We start from the raw sequence: 14,457 nt of genomic DNA on the forward strand, positions 1-14,457 counted from the left end.
CATCAAAGGAAGCAGGTCGCAGAGAAGACGCCGAATAGTAAATCTGTTAATGTCACTGATTAAACCCACTGCCTCTCACTCAATAAAATAATCACATTTCTGTGTGTTTTTGAAAGATTTTATTTTGTTGGTTTGATAATTAACGCTACCTTCTTTGCAAGTATGACTCGCTTGTGAATTAGCAGAACTTGAACAGGGGACTTTCTAAACTGTTTAAAGTGGCTTAATGACAGTGATAAAAACAAAATTGTAAAGCATATACTATATGCAGATACGCATATAAGCTCAAAATGTGAACGCAACGCGTTTATTTACGTTAAGCATTTTCCTCTCATAAGAACAAATGCACCGAGACAGTGATAGTAAAAGAAAACAAAGAACACATAAATCATAATATGTGCAGAAAAACAGATGAGCCCCAAAATATGAACATTAAATATCACTGTCTTAATCCATAAGCGCTTTCTACATTATGGTTTTCTGAGGGAAACGCTTAATGTTTAAACATGTCGCCTTAGTATTCTGGCTCACCTGCATGTCTTTTTGCATCACTGTCTTAGTACATTAAACCAGCATTTAAAAGTGCTACAAAACTGTTCACAAGCTCATTCGCTGAATGTGACCCACAATCTCTGATTCTCCTCCGTGGCGTGGAAAAATTAATATTTATAATGACAACAATTATACTTTATCATTTAAAAAAAAAAAAAAAAAGTTTCCAACAAAGAAATGGATCGACTTCTGTCAGCTTGTTGAACGAACACTTTATTTGGATAATTTAATATGACGGCTGAAGCAGCAGCGAGCATCCAGCGGGTGACACTATTTTCACGGTAATCAGATCAACATTGTAAATGAAATTCTACAAAACCTAAGAGAAAAAAAAATCTAATTATCATGCAATGCGACAAATGAGCTTCTCTTCCCTGCAAACGATACAATGAAGAATTAATTATTGTTTAACTTAAAGGCAAAAACAAAACAAAAGATAAGCAGTTATCCGTATAGAGAATGAGAAGTAACCATGGCAACGGACAGCATATCCTGCTAATATGGCGGCGCCTTCCCGAAATGCAACGCGGAGTGAAAAGACTGTGACGTAATCCGTCATCCGGTGGGCCGCTCTGCCCCGCTCATAAATTGGGCCGGCAGACTCACCTGCTTTTTTATTTATTTATTTTTTTACATACACAGAATAACGTCTATGTGTTTAAATTACTGTGTGGCTCATAACTAAGCTAATATCACTATATTTGAAGTTAACATTAAAATGTGTCGTTTTCTGTTGTCAGAGCGCGCGCGCGCTCTCTTTCTCTCTATCTCCCTCTACACAAGCGCGTGTCCCAGGTCGGTGCCATGGAGACAAACCGAAACCATTAATGCTGTGGTGTGAGTTAGCGAGAGTGCGCTAATCGCGGGAAGAATAAAATGGATAGTAAAAAAAAAAGCCATGTTAAAAAAAAAAGAAGACAAACGAGCACACGTGAACTGGCGACTCAAGGTACACTCAACATTTACAGTTATGTTTTTGGCAAACGCTTTTATCCAAACTGACTTACATTGAAGGATTTTTTTTATTCGGTTTAGTATTCAGTTTTATTCAGTTTTTTCTATTGATTGTCTATTTCAATTAAATGTAAGTGATTTTAGCCTGTTCTTTCTTTCTTTCGAGATGCTTACTGATTTTCCATTTAGTTATTGATGACTGCTTGGCAGCTTTCAATTTTGAATTGAACTTTTTTTTTTTTTTTAATAATGTTACAGTTGTATGTTTTGTTGCAGAAATGTTTCACATAATTTATTTCATTATTTTATTTATTACATTGACGTGGATATAAAAAAAACAATAGTGCAAAAAGTCTATTTCTTACTGCACTATATTTTCATTTGAATGCAAACCATTTTTTCATAATGTAACAGTTGGACTACTTGTTGCAATGTGATTTGTTATTGATATTTATGGCCATATTTACATTATTCATATTTTTTATTGAAACATGTCAAAAATAAATATAACAGGATAGTAAGAACAGATCTGTCACTTAATTTATCCAGATTCCACCACGGTGGGAGGGGATTGGATGGGGATAGGTGGTGGGCTGGTCTTGAGCATTACACTCCCGGGCTGAAAATTGATCCCACTCCGGCCCTGTACGGCTCTGTTCGGCTCCCGCAAATCCACACACAGGCAGTGCTGCTTTCGAGTAAGTCACCAGTTTCACTTATGGAGGTCATAAAGGCAATGAACTGAAATGCTGCTTATGAAGGTGATAAGAAAGGATAGAAACAGCAGAACCCGTATCCACAGTGAGCTCAATCAGCACAGGGATCACTTCCTCAGTTTCAATGGTTACAGTGCATTTTATTTTGTCAAACAGCCATTTTCCTTCTACTTCAAGTACATGCACAATTTCAAGGACCTCACTCTCAGGAGCATCAAGTAATTGCACCTTTTTTCTCAGAGCGGCAAACATTTGCAAAATGCCCTACTTTTTCACAATTATTAAATTTTACTTTAGTAGCAGGGCAGTTTGGAGCATTAGCCAAGTGAGAGCTAGACTCACAACGAAAGCAGTTCCACGTGGTCAGTTCACATTATTGATAGAAATGAATCTTTTCATGTAAGTTTTAAGATTCTGTTGAGCTTATGAATGCAATGACCAATCAGAAGCGTTCAGATGAGTCATCGCCGAAGCGCCGCTATTTCATCACAACGCGCGAGCGCTGACTCAATTCTCTCCTCAGAAACAACAAAGTGAAGATGTAGGAATGTAAGTAAGATATTAATTTCACAGTGTAAACAGCTTTAGAAATTATTATGGGAGTTTTTGAGAGTGCTTGAACGAATGTTCTTTGATAATGTAAACGTTCTTTGCTCTTTTTGTACAATGAAAGTGTCATGGGCTAATTAGTAACTTACAATGTTTTTATTAAATCCACATAAAATACAAACTCAGTCGTATTATGTGTTTATGGTATGACATCTGGTACTTAAGTAAAAAGACGGATTTTTATGCAAAGTTAACATTACACTATTTGGCTACTTTGCCTATCGCCCGTTATAGATCAACTAACATAATCTATAAAAGGTGCAAAATGCATTTACTTACACATAATTGAGAATCGAGATATTTCATGATATATTTTGGGAATATTTGTAATTTAAAAAAAATAAAAATACATAAGCCTATATCAGTTATACAGTGGTATTGTGGCTGCTGTGTGTCATATGACAAGCATGAGAGCCCCCCCCCCCCCTTCACTCGTGCCCCCTCAAAAATGATGCCCCTGACATACAAAATTATTTGTAAAATAAATGAAACATGATGAAATATTCATTTTAGTTGAAATTGTTATAGATTACTTCTAGAGATTGCAATGATACATGACATGGTGAAAAATGACTGAATGAATAATACTTAAAGTAGGTTAGGATGAATTTTAAAATTGTGCCCCCTAAAAGCACAAGTGGCCCCTGTCTGGCCCCCCCAGTTACTGTGGTCTAGAATCGCCGCTGGGCGGGTGGACAAAATTTGGGCTGGTTTTTGGTCAGTTTGGCGGTTTTCAAAACATATAAATTGTATAGGCTAATTGGTTAACAAACAAGCCCAAGTGTGCATATAACCACTGCATGCATCCAATCAGTCATCACAACATTAATAAACACACAAGCGCAATAGTATCTGGTGCTGATGTTGACGTCGCGGCCGCACTTTTAGCCAATCACTAGGGATCAGCAGACAGACGTGATGATTCATGAGTGACTGGTTTTTAGCGCGATAACGGATCTGATTTTGAATGTATAACTGTAAGTGATCATAATGCCTATACAGGTGCATCTCAATAAATTAGAATGTCGTGGAAAAGTTCATTTATTTCAGTAATTCAACTCAAATTGTGAAACTCGTGTATTAAATAAATTCAGTGCACACAGACTGACGTAGTTTAAGTCTTTGATTCTTTTAATTGTGATGATTTTGGCTCACATTTAACAAAAACCCACCAATTCACTATCTCAACAAATTAGAATACTTCATAAGACCAATAAAAAAAAAACATTTTAATAAATTGTTGGCCTTCTGGAAAGTATGTTCATTTACTGAATATGTACTCAATACTTGGTAGGGGCTCCTTTTGCTTTAATTACTGCCTCAATTCGGTGTGGCATGGAAGTGATCAGTTTGTGGCACTGCTGAGGTGGTATGGAAGCCCAGGTTTCTTTGACAGTGGCCTTCAGCTCATCTGCATTGTTGGGTGACAATCTCATCTTCCTCTTGACAAGGTCAAGGTTCAGGTCTGGTGAGTTTTCTGGCCAGTCAAGCACACGAACACTATGGTCATTGAACCAGCTTTCGGGACCTTTGGCAGTGTAGGCAGGTGCCAAGTCCTGCTGGAAAATGAAATCAGCATCTCCATAAAGCTTGTCAGCAGAAGGAAGCATGAAGTGCTCTAAAATTTCCTGGTAGATGGCTGCGTTGACTGTGGACATCAGAAAACACAGTGGACCAACACCAGCAGATGACATGGCAGCCCAAATCATCACAGACTGTGGAAACGTCACACTGGACTTCAAGCAACATGGATTCTGTGCCTCTCCACTCTTCCTCCAGACTCTGGGACCTTGATTTCCAAATGAAATGCAACATTTACTTTCATCTGAAAAGAGGACTTTGGACCACTGAGCAACAGTCCAGTTCTTTTTCTCCGTAGCCTAGGTAAGACGCTTCTGACGTTGTCTCTGGTTCAGAAGTGGCTTGGTGGCCCTTTTCCTGAAGACATCTGAGTGTGGTGACTCTTGATGCACTGACTCCAGCTTCAGTTCTCTCCTTGTGAAGCTCTCCCAAGTGTTTGAATCTGCTTTGCTTGACAGTATTCTCAAGCTTGCGGTCATCCCTGTTGCTTGTGCACCTTTTCCTACCCACATTCTTCCTTCCAGTCAACTTTGCATTTAATATGCTTTGATACAGCACTCTGTAAACAGCCACACATTTCAGTAATGACCCTCTGTGACTTACCCTCTTTGTGGAGGGCGTCAATGTTCGTCTTCTGGATCATTGCCAAGTCAGCAGTCTTCTCCATTATTGTGGTTTCAAAGAACAAGAGATACCCGGAATTTATACTGTAGGGATGGTCATTTATTCAAACTCAAATGTAAATATTCTAATATTTTGAGATACTGATTTTTGACTTTCATGAGCTGTAAACTCTAATCATCAAAATTAAAACAAAAAAAAACTTTTGAAATGTTTTACTTTACATGCAATGAATCTAAAATATATGAAAGTTTCACTTTTTAAAATAACTTACAAGAAAAAATGAACTTTTTCATGACATTCTAATTTATTGAGATGCACCTGTATATTCGATGGTAAAGAGTGGAGAGTGTTTTAACTCTCAAAACGTGAATTGCACCTGTTGAGGGAGATGACACGAAGACTATATCACTGCAACTCCGAAATCAGAGCACAGTTCAATTATTTAATCAAAATCTATTTATATCTATACGATCCTGTCTTTTATCTTTTAAAAGGTCCAGATTGGTAGGTATCCTTTAAAGCTGCTGGACTTGTTAGTTTTGACTGCAAAGTTCTATATTATGTTCAATATGAATTCACGAAAGACTTAGTTCTGTATGAAATTATAGAGCGATACGAAGGTAAGAGCATTATTGTTGTTGTTAAAAAAAAATTATTGTCGGATTATCATCGTTTTGACTGTCATGGTGTGTGCATGAACGAATGTGAAATACCTATAATTACGTTGCTTATTCTGATCACTATTGGGCACTTTTTTTTGCATTTAAATTCTGACTGTTGACATTGAAAATGATGCATGTGTTTTTCGAGGGTATTGGTTAATTTCTTGATTGCCTTTTTGACAGTGTCTGCTTGCATATTTTAATCATATTTGGTAGTTCTCTTTAATATATTTGCCCCGATTTGATCCATGGGAAATTTATCTAGCATTATATTTATATTTTGTTGTCATTATTTCGTTATAAGGACTTAAAAATGGTTCTTATCAACCTTGTTTTACATTCGATCACATTATTTTGACAGTTAAAGTTTTGGGTGGTTTTTGGGCGGGTGTTTGTGAGCTTTTGGGCTGGAAATCGTCCATCCAATCTGGCAACACTGTTCAGGAATGAAACAACATCGTCATGTTGCTCAGAGACACAAAACAGAGCTGTAGCTGTTTGGAATCATTTTTTGTTGGCGAAATGGAGCAAAAACAGGCAATATGTCTAAAACGTAAGTTTCTTAATATTAACTTATTGTTTATTGAACTGTTGTATAAAATCAACATCAAATTTGTAATCATACTTATTTTTGAAGAAAAAACGGCACTCTTCATGTGATTTTAACCATATAAAATGATATATATACATATTTTCTGCCCCCACATCTTGAATTTTGTGATCTTTCTTAATGCATTTTATTAGATTGAATCACGCAGTGAAAGAACACACTCTAAACGTGCAAACGCCCTAGTCTAGACTTCATCACGTAATGTAAGCGTGCACTAGCTCCGTAGGTGTTCTGTTTGGTTTTTGCAAAATATTCGATAATGTAAAATTGCACATCGTTAAAACAACAATTACGATATTATCGCAGACGATATATATCGCACACCCCTACTTTCAACCCCTCGGCACCCAGGCACTGTAGTAAAACGGCACACTTCCTCTCCTCCAGCCACCGAACAACATTTGCAAACACTCCCTCAACTCAAACATCACAAAACACAGCTCTTACGGGTTTTTAAAAGTAAAGGCATGTCTCAACAGGTAAAAAAAGAAGGCTACATTCAATAAAAGGTATAATAATAATAATAATAATTTAGAAATTATAGGTAGGCTATACCAGGCTGTCAAGAAAACTCCATAAGTCCATCGTATAGGTTGAACCCACTGATCTATAATAGAGAACTGGATTGCTCATGACGTCATGAAAGTGAAGCCGCCTTGCAGCCATATTGGTATTCCCCAGTATTCTCATACATTCTATTGAATTAATAGGAAATCGTACGAATTTAATGAGAAAACATCACCTAACAAGTCAGCGTTTTTAAATCTGAAGTATCCCTGTGCATTCTTACAATGCAAACTCCCTGGACATGTAAACAGTTATTATTTAAAAATGTCAGGAATTTCCCCTGCTTATTAAAACGTTAGCTTCATATACAATACAGTAGCGAACATCAGATGAACATGATAAACATCAGACGGACACGACCTCAACATATAACAAATCACAAAGTGCTCATTCTGAAATCTGAAGAAAGATTTATGCTTTGTATACCTTCGCCTTGTACAGTTATTCATTGTTTATAATTTTGTTATAGTGTTTTTATTCGTACAGTAAGCTAACTGCAAATGTTTCAACAATGATTTTGTTAACAGCATTCGTTTTGAAGCAGATTTAAACGGTGGTTAAATAAATGATTAATTTAGCATGTTACATTTTACATAAACGGTAAGCATATTTGCGCGATCTTGGAGAGTCTGAAATAGATGTTGCTCAATCATGACATTAAAAATATATACGTCATAATTTATTCAGAGAAGTAACTGACTAACTTTCAGTACGGAAGAAGCTTTATTTCAAGATGATGCATGGTAAGTTAAGCTTTTCATTTCAGTTCAACATAGAGCAATATAGTAACAGAGGCTATTATTCATTGTATATTCAAATCAATTTCTGATACTAATACGTTCATGTTTAATGATTCCTGAATAATTACGTACATAAAGAAATAGGCTATATTTTGTGTTGGATCAGTTAACATTACCTGTGTCTGCAGTGCGCAGCAGGCACACCCACCTAAACGATTTAAATATATTGCTTATCCTGCCCAAAAAGACCATAAACATTGCAGATAACATCTGAAGTAAAAATGAATTCACATACACATAACATAAAAACTAATCCCGTTTGACTGATTCGCTTCAAATCGGGTGATTTTAGGTCATCGGTTTGCATGTGACTCAATGGTGCTCTCTGCTGGTAGGGAATAGTAAGATGGCGGATCGAACACTTCCGGTGGCTTCACTGCCTGTCGGCAGTTTAGAACGCGATGAGCAATACAGTCATTATAGATCAGTGGTTGAACCCCAATTCCATCAAATGCTTCCATCTTGAAAAAAGTTGGTCAATGTTTAACCTTGTTTTACCCGTGTGTCTGTATTTTGGCAAGTCTTTAAATTATGTCACCTCTGTAGCCTACTGGAATCTGAATTTAATTTCAACATCAGCTAAACAAACACCTGACTCAGCGGAGTCATGTCTGCGGTGTGCAGACAATAATAAAATAAATAAGTGCAATTTTTTGCCCTAGCTTTTGTTTGTTAGTAAAGGTAAATAGCCTACAATTACTGTGTGCACATGCCTCTAAGTTTATCTGAGTATAACAAATCACTGGCTGAGTGAACTGTCCAAATGATTAAGCTCGTTGTATGCAAGTTCTGTTTAATACAGGGGTCACCAAACATGATCCTGGAGGGCCTGTGTCCTGAAGAGTTTAGCTCCAACTTACCTCAACACACCTCCCTGGAAGTTTCAAATATACCTAGTAAGACATTGATTAGCTGCTTCAGGTGTGTTTGATTAGGGTTGAAGCTAAACTCTGCAGGACACTGGCCCTCCAGGACCGTGTCTGGTGACCCCTGGTTTAATAATGATTAATTCACGAATGTACCATCTTCTTTGGCAACTTCAGGTTGACAACAAACGACTGGAATATTATCAGAGAAAATTATTCTTAGGTCGGTATACAGTAATTTATTTTTTCATTATCAACTTTTTTATTTATTTTCACACACAACATCATAACATAACATTCATTCAAAACAAACAAAACAAAACAACAGATATATAATCAATACATTAAAAGTCCAGTCAAAAAGGAGAGAGAGGGGGGAAAACAACAACAACAAAAAAGTCATTCCTTTATATAATCGAGTATGTTAAAGAAAAAAACCCTGCCAAGCATCAATAGTAGAAGGCTTGGCCCCATTAATTCGTGCTGTTGTACATTCACAAGTCACTATTTTCAGGAGGCTATGGATTCAATATGTTTTTCCACACGTGCGGTGTAAACCAGTTCTGTATTATTGTCTTCTTCACAGCTGTAAAACCAGCAAACAACATTCTCTTTTGTATTAAGCTTATACAGAGACCAGAATCATCATTAAGAAGACTGTATACAGTAATTTCTGAAACATGTTTTAATATCTAAAGAGTGGATGATTAAAAACAATACATTTTTATATTATTTACCAGACCATTCGTCTTTATATAAACACCATGTTTTATGCCTAAGTAGACTGAAAAAGGACCAACATGAGAGCCCGTTCTGTACCTGCTCATGTCCAAGAAGCATCTGATTCAAATGAAAACATTCTGTTTGTCTTCAGCAGAAGAGAGAGATATAGAACGTTTGAGCGCTGATATAGAACGTTGGAATCAGTAACTTCAATATGACACAATAGAACATTCCGGTCAACAGATGTAGAAGAGTGAGAGAAACTGCACACAGATGTAGTTGATGATCAGGAGTAAGGTAAGTCACATATCAAGCAGAAGAATACATAATGCCTGTTGGAAAAATCACTATTTTTGTTGCAATGTTTGTGTTCAGGTTTTTATTCTGAAATATTCTGCATTATTTTTGTAGAAAATGTTTAGCGACGTTCATTGTGATACAATGGATGAAGTCAAAAAGGAGAAGAAGAAGAAGAAGAAAAAGATTAAATGAGGGAAGTTTCTGTCACCTTCTGTAGATGCAGTGGCCTCAGCCACTTCACCTGCTGATGGTGCCAAAGCATCTTCCTCTTCCTCTTCCTCTTCCTCTTCCTCGTCCCGGAAGCGCAAATTTCCATCTCTGCGCCGGGCCTTCCGCAGAATTCTATCAGTGATTCTGCCCTGTGTGTCCCCCACTGTACCAGATGAGTCCTCTACCATTGAGATCCACACAACCAGTGCTGACACACAAACTGAAGTCTCCTCTGATGCATCTTCCTCACCTGCAGTCAGCAGATCCTCTGATCCAGGGTTTGATCTGCAGGCTGCAAACCAGGAGAAAGAAGCCGTCAGAGGTTAGGGAAGCTATTACATACTTAATGGTCATCCATCTTTTCTTGTGTACATTAAAGTTCTAGAGTGCAAAGTTAAAACTATATTGTTATTCTTTCACAGACGTAGCTGGAAAACACAGCTCCCCTTCCAGCGCTGAGGATAGTTCCTCATCCACAGACAGGAGATCCTCAGATCTGCTCACTGCAACCATGGAAATGGAAGCCATCAGAGGTTAGACAGTTTTACAGTGCACTCTTTTTGGCTGGTTTAATGTAAACAGCTGTATTGAAAGGGGAAATGTATTCACAGTTATGCCATAGAAGAACCATTTTTGCACTATAGAACCTGTTAAATAGTACAATAGAAAGATTCTTCCTGAAACCATAAAGAACCTTCATTTTTAACAGTATGCATTCAAATATCTCAAAGACAGTATTATGGTGTATTCACAGAAGTGTCTGGAGAGTCGAGCACCTCTACTAGCGTTGATGGTACTTCCTAAAGCCCGGCTCACACTGTGCGATTTTGGCCACGATTTGGTCGTCTGGGACAAATTTTGAAAATCCTAAAAGATTCCTATAATCCTAGACTAAAATCCGTAGTCTTTGATCGCTGGTTTGACATGTTCACCGACAGCCGATTAATGGCCGTTGCGATCAAATTTCACCTCCGACAAAATTCTGGCAGTGTCAGAAGATTTGGCGCACAGTCCTGCAGTGTGACTACCCCTACGACGAATATCAAACTGTCTCCGTTTTTCAAGGCAAGCTATGAGCAGAATTAATGCTAGAGAATTATTCTATCAGCCATAAACTCCGGCGCTCCCGTCCTCCACTCACGGAATTCATCTGATATGTTTCTCTTTTATATAAACACTGGTTGCGCCGCTGTTTTCATGTGGGTGTGTATGAATGCATACACTATTCTTCTTAAACACGCCGGTATTGCCGCCGTTCGTATACTTTTCATGACAGCCAACATTTCGGTCCCGTGTGCAATTCAGCTCGCGGTCACTGTACGTGTATTGATAATGTAAAACTCCGGATAAGTTTTCTTGCGCGCACCTGTTTTTAACTCGTCTTGACTGTCGTACAGTCTTACATTAATGACAACTGAGATCCCATAGTGTGACTTGATCATCCTGTTCCTACAGTCTGACAAGTACAATCCTAAAGGACCTTTAAAAAATCGCACAGTGTGATCCCGGCTTCAGATCCCTTGGATCTGGAGGCCACCGAAGGGTTCACCTCTTCCAGCTCCGTGGGTGTTTCCTCCACTGAAGAGAGTGAGAAGATTGAGCTCCTGGCTGAACTTCAGGCTGCAGCGGTTCTTGAAGGTTAAAGACGTTAATTAAAACTGCTACTTCAATGTAATTAATTCCTAAATAATTAAATAGCCTAATATGTGATATACAATAAAATATATCGTATTCAAACTGAATTTTTAATCTCTTCACAGATGCAGCTGGTGATCAAACTATCCCTGAATCAGATCTTGACTGGTGGGTGATGGGAGTGAATGTTGTGAGTTGCAGACTAGTTACTGAAATCAAAACCTCCCTTACCAAAAAGTAGTATACTTCAAGTTTATTTTATTAAGTATACTTAAGTAAAGTTCAAGTATATTTTTAAGTATATTTTATGTGTTAAGTACACAAATATCAGTGTAATTATTTAAATACTCCTTGGGACTAAATTGGCCCACTTTCTAGTATATAAAAGTATACTTTTAAGTATACTTTAAGTATAACAGTAGTAAACTGAGTACACAACTAGTTTACATCAATGTTTTTAGCTTGTACTGCAACTATACTAAAAGTGAACTTAAAGGTATACTGATAGTTTAGTAATTAAATACTTGTTGTAGCATTTTAGTACACTCTGAAGTATACTCTCAGTAAACTACTAGTTTAGTAGTTTTATACTGAAAGTATACTCATAATTAATTTTTTTTTTAAAGTGAACCTTACACCATACTTTAAGTATACTACTATGTCCCTATTTAGGTATTAATTTGTATATATTTTGTTATATGAATATCTGAACATACAAAACATCAAAAGAAAGAACAGAGTATCTGCTTGTGAACAAAAACATTTTATTCTAACTTCTTGAATTCTTTTTTTAAACACTTGAATGTGTGTAAGTTTCTTAAATAAAAAAATAAACAACATTTTGAACAAAAAGCTGAAAAAAAGAACATGAATTGGATTCAGAATGATAATCAAAATGTAGACGGAGTCAATCAACACCCCAAAGCTTGACGTTCATTATTACCTCTTCATTGGTGACATTTTATTCCATAATGTTTCACAGTTTTGATGTGTGTTAGATTACATGTGGAAGCATCTGTTGTTTCAGTTTCTTCTTCACTTGTGTTTTTTTTGGAAATTCTGTACAGAAGTGTACTAGCACCCCCTACCATATAACAATGAAAACATGGATTCTAGGAGCACATATATTTAGACTTTTTCTAAGTATAAGTCAAGTATACTTAAATGTCATTTTAAGTATATTTCTGAGAAGTACATAAAAAGTAGACTAAAAGTATACTTTCCTATTTTAAGTTTAAAAGAAGTATACTAATAGCACACTTGGATAAACTTATTTTTCGTAAAGGCTCACATGGGCAAGCACAATATTGTTTAACGTATTCCTGATGCTTTCCCAGCATCCTCGGAGTGCTAGCCAGTATGACAGCCCAGTCCAATGGTCTGTCCCAGGCTGAAATACTGGAGCTCATGCAGTGCAGTTCCAAGCTGGAGCAGACTGAGATCGAGGAGCTGCGTACGGAGGATCATGCTAAGCTGGCTGATGTTGTGCCAACAGCATCACCAACCAGCATCAAGCACTTGGGGTAAATATCATATATGCACAACTAGTTAACAGTTTAAACACACTTACTCACATTTAATGTGCCTTTCATAGCCACACCCTAATTAAAGACTTCATGTCACAGTTTTCCGAATTTAGGAAACACGTGCTACATGAACTCCGTGTTGCAGGGCCTCCTCACCGTTTCCCCCTTCCGGAAAGATATACTTACCCAGCGGGAAAGGTGGAATGAGGGAAGCGCAATACTCAGGTACCAACACTGTTGAACATATTAACTGAAGTTAGGCAACATTATATTTCAATCTAAACTAAAAAATTACAATTACAAATCTAAACTATAAAATTACAATTTAGAAGCAGCAAAACTAAACCAGTTGTATATATATTATTATGATTTTTCTCACTAGGGCTCTTAGTGACCTGCACATGATTAGACTGACAGGCAATGACAAGAAGCTGAAAGCAAAGCTCTCGTCTACGGTGAAGGCCTGCATTGAAACTCGCCATCCAGACTTCTTGGGAGACCATCAGCAGGTGAGGGAGACAATGACCTGTATATACATGCTCATATGTATTAATTTTTGACTCGCATTCAACCTTATCATCCTTCACTCTTTCTTTTCCAGGATGCCCATGAGTTCTTGATGGTTTGCCTGTCCCATCTGAAAGAGGAGGGCGAGCTTCTGCGAAGCTACTGGCCTTCCCAGTAGCTAATATGGAGTTTCAGCTCAACCGCCTTCGCACATGCAACAGGTAATATCACAAATCCACACCTGCATTCGTTTCATACTCTCAAACTCATTTATGTGACGCCAGAGTTCTTCTGTTGTTTCAGCTGTGGCTTCCAGAGGAGCTTCAGAGAGGATTCCAGCTACCTTTCTTTGGTGATCAGTCCTGAAGGATGCCTCACTGACAGCCTGGAGCAGTACTTCGAAGTAAGTGACATCACTGATTATATCATATTAGTAGGAGGAAGTCAACAAATTTAAGCAGTTTCTGTTTGGTTGATTTCTGTGTTGTTTATTTTCTACAGACATTTTCATTGGTCTGCTCGTGTAGTGAGTGTGCCAGCACTACAGCCTCTGAGGCCCTCGAATTAATCACCTGTCCACGGTACGACATCCTATTAATCAGTTTGTACCTCGCAGAATAACTAAACATGAAGTAGTCCATAACGTCTGATCATCTGAATCTCTACAGGATCCTGGTACAGTGGTAGTAGTGCCTACAGTGCGCAAGCTGGAAGATCGACTAGAAGTTCCAGTAGAGTTTTCTCTGTCCTATTGTACAGGTACGAGTTAGTTCATCAAACATCTTGATTGGCCAGTTATGAACATTGATCTTAATTGTGTCAGAAAGACATCTGCAATGAAAAACAACATTTAAATAATGTTTAAGCATTGAACATTATGACATCTACTAAACTCTTTTCTCATTTGGTGCATGATCTTCAACAGAGAGCAAAGAGATGACAATGATAGACAGAAAAAGCCCAAAACAATGGAAAAAGAGCAAGAAGAAGAATTCAAATTCTTCTTGTAGGGCAC

General features: G+C 37.5%; 1 long non-coding RNA gene across 1 annotated transcript; it reads left to right on the forward strand.

The window, feature by feature from the left end:
* Nucleotides 1-1,015: 1,015 nt before the first annotated feature.
* On the forward strand, nucleotides 1,016-12,871 carry LOC131526355 (uncharacterized). The gene is made up of 8 exons (XR_009267432.1): nucleotides 1,016-1,501; nucleotides 2,056-2,204; nucleotides 9,419-9,561; nucleotides 9,676-10,096; nucleotides 10,197-10,307; nucleotides 10,529-11,412; nucleotides 11,535-11,599; nucleotides 12,747-12,871. It is a non-coding gene; the product is annotated as an uncharacterized LOC131526355 (long non-coding RNA).
* Nucleotides 12,872-14,457: the final 1,586 nt, after the last annotated feature.

Source organism: Onychostoma macrolepis, chromosome 19 (assembly GCF_012432095.1).
Source record: "Onychostoma macrolepis isolate SWU-2019 chromosome 19, ASM1243209v1, whole genome shotgun sequence".
Classification (NCBI taxonomy): Eukaryota; Metazoa; Chordata; class Actinopteri; order Cypriniformes; family Cyprinidae; genus Onychostoma; species Onychostoma macrolepis.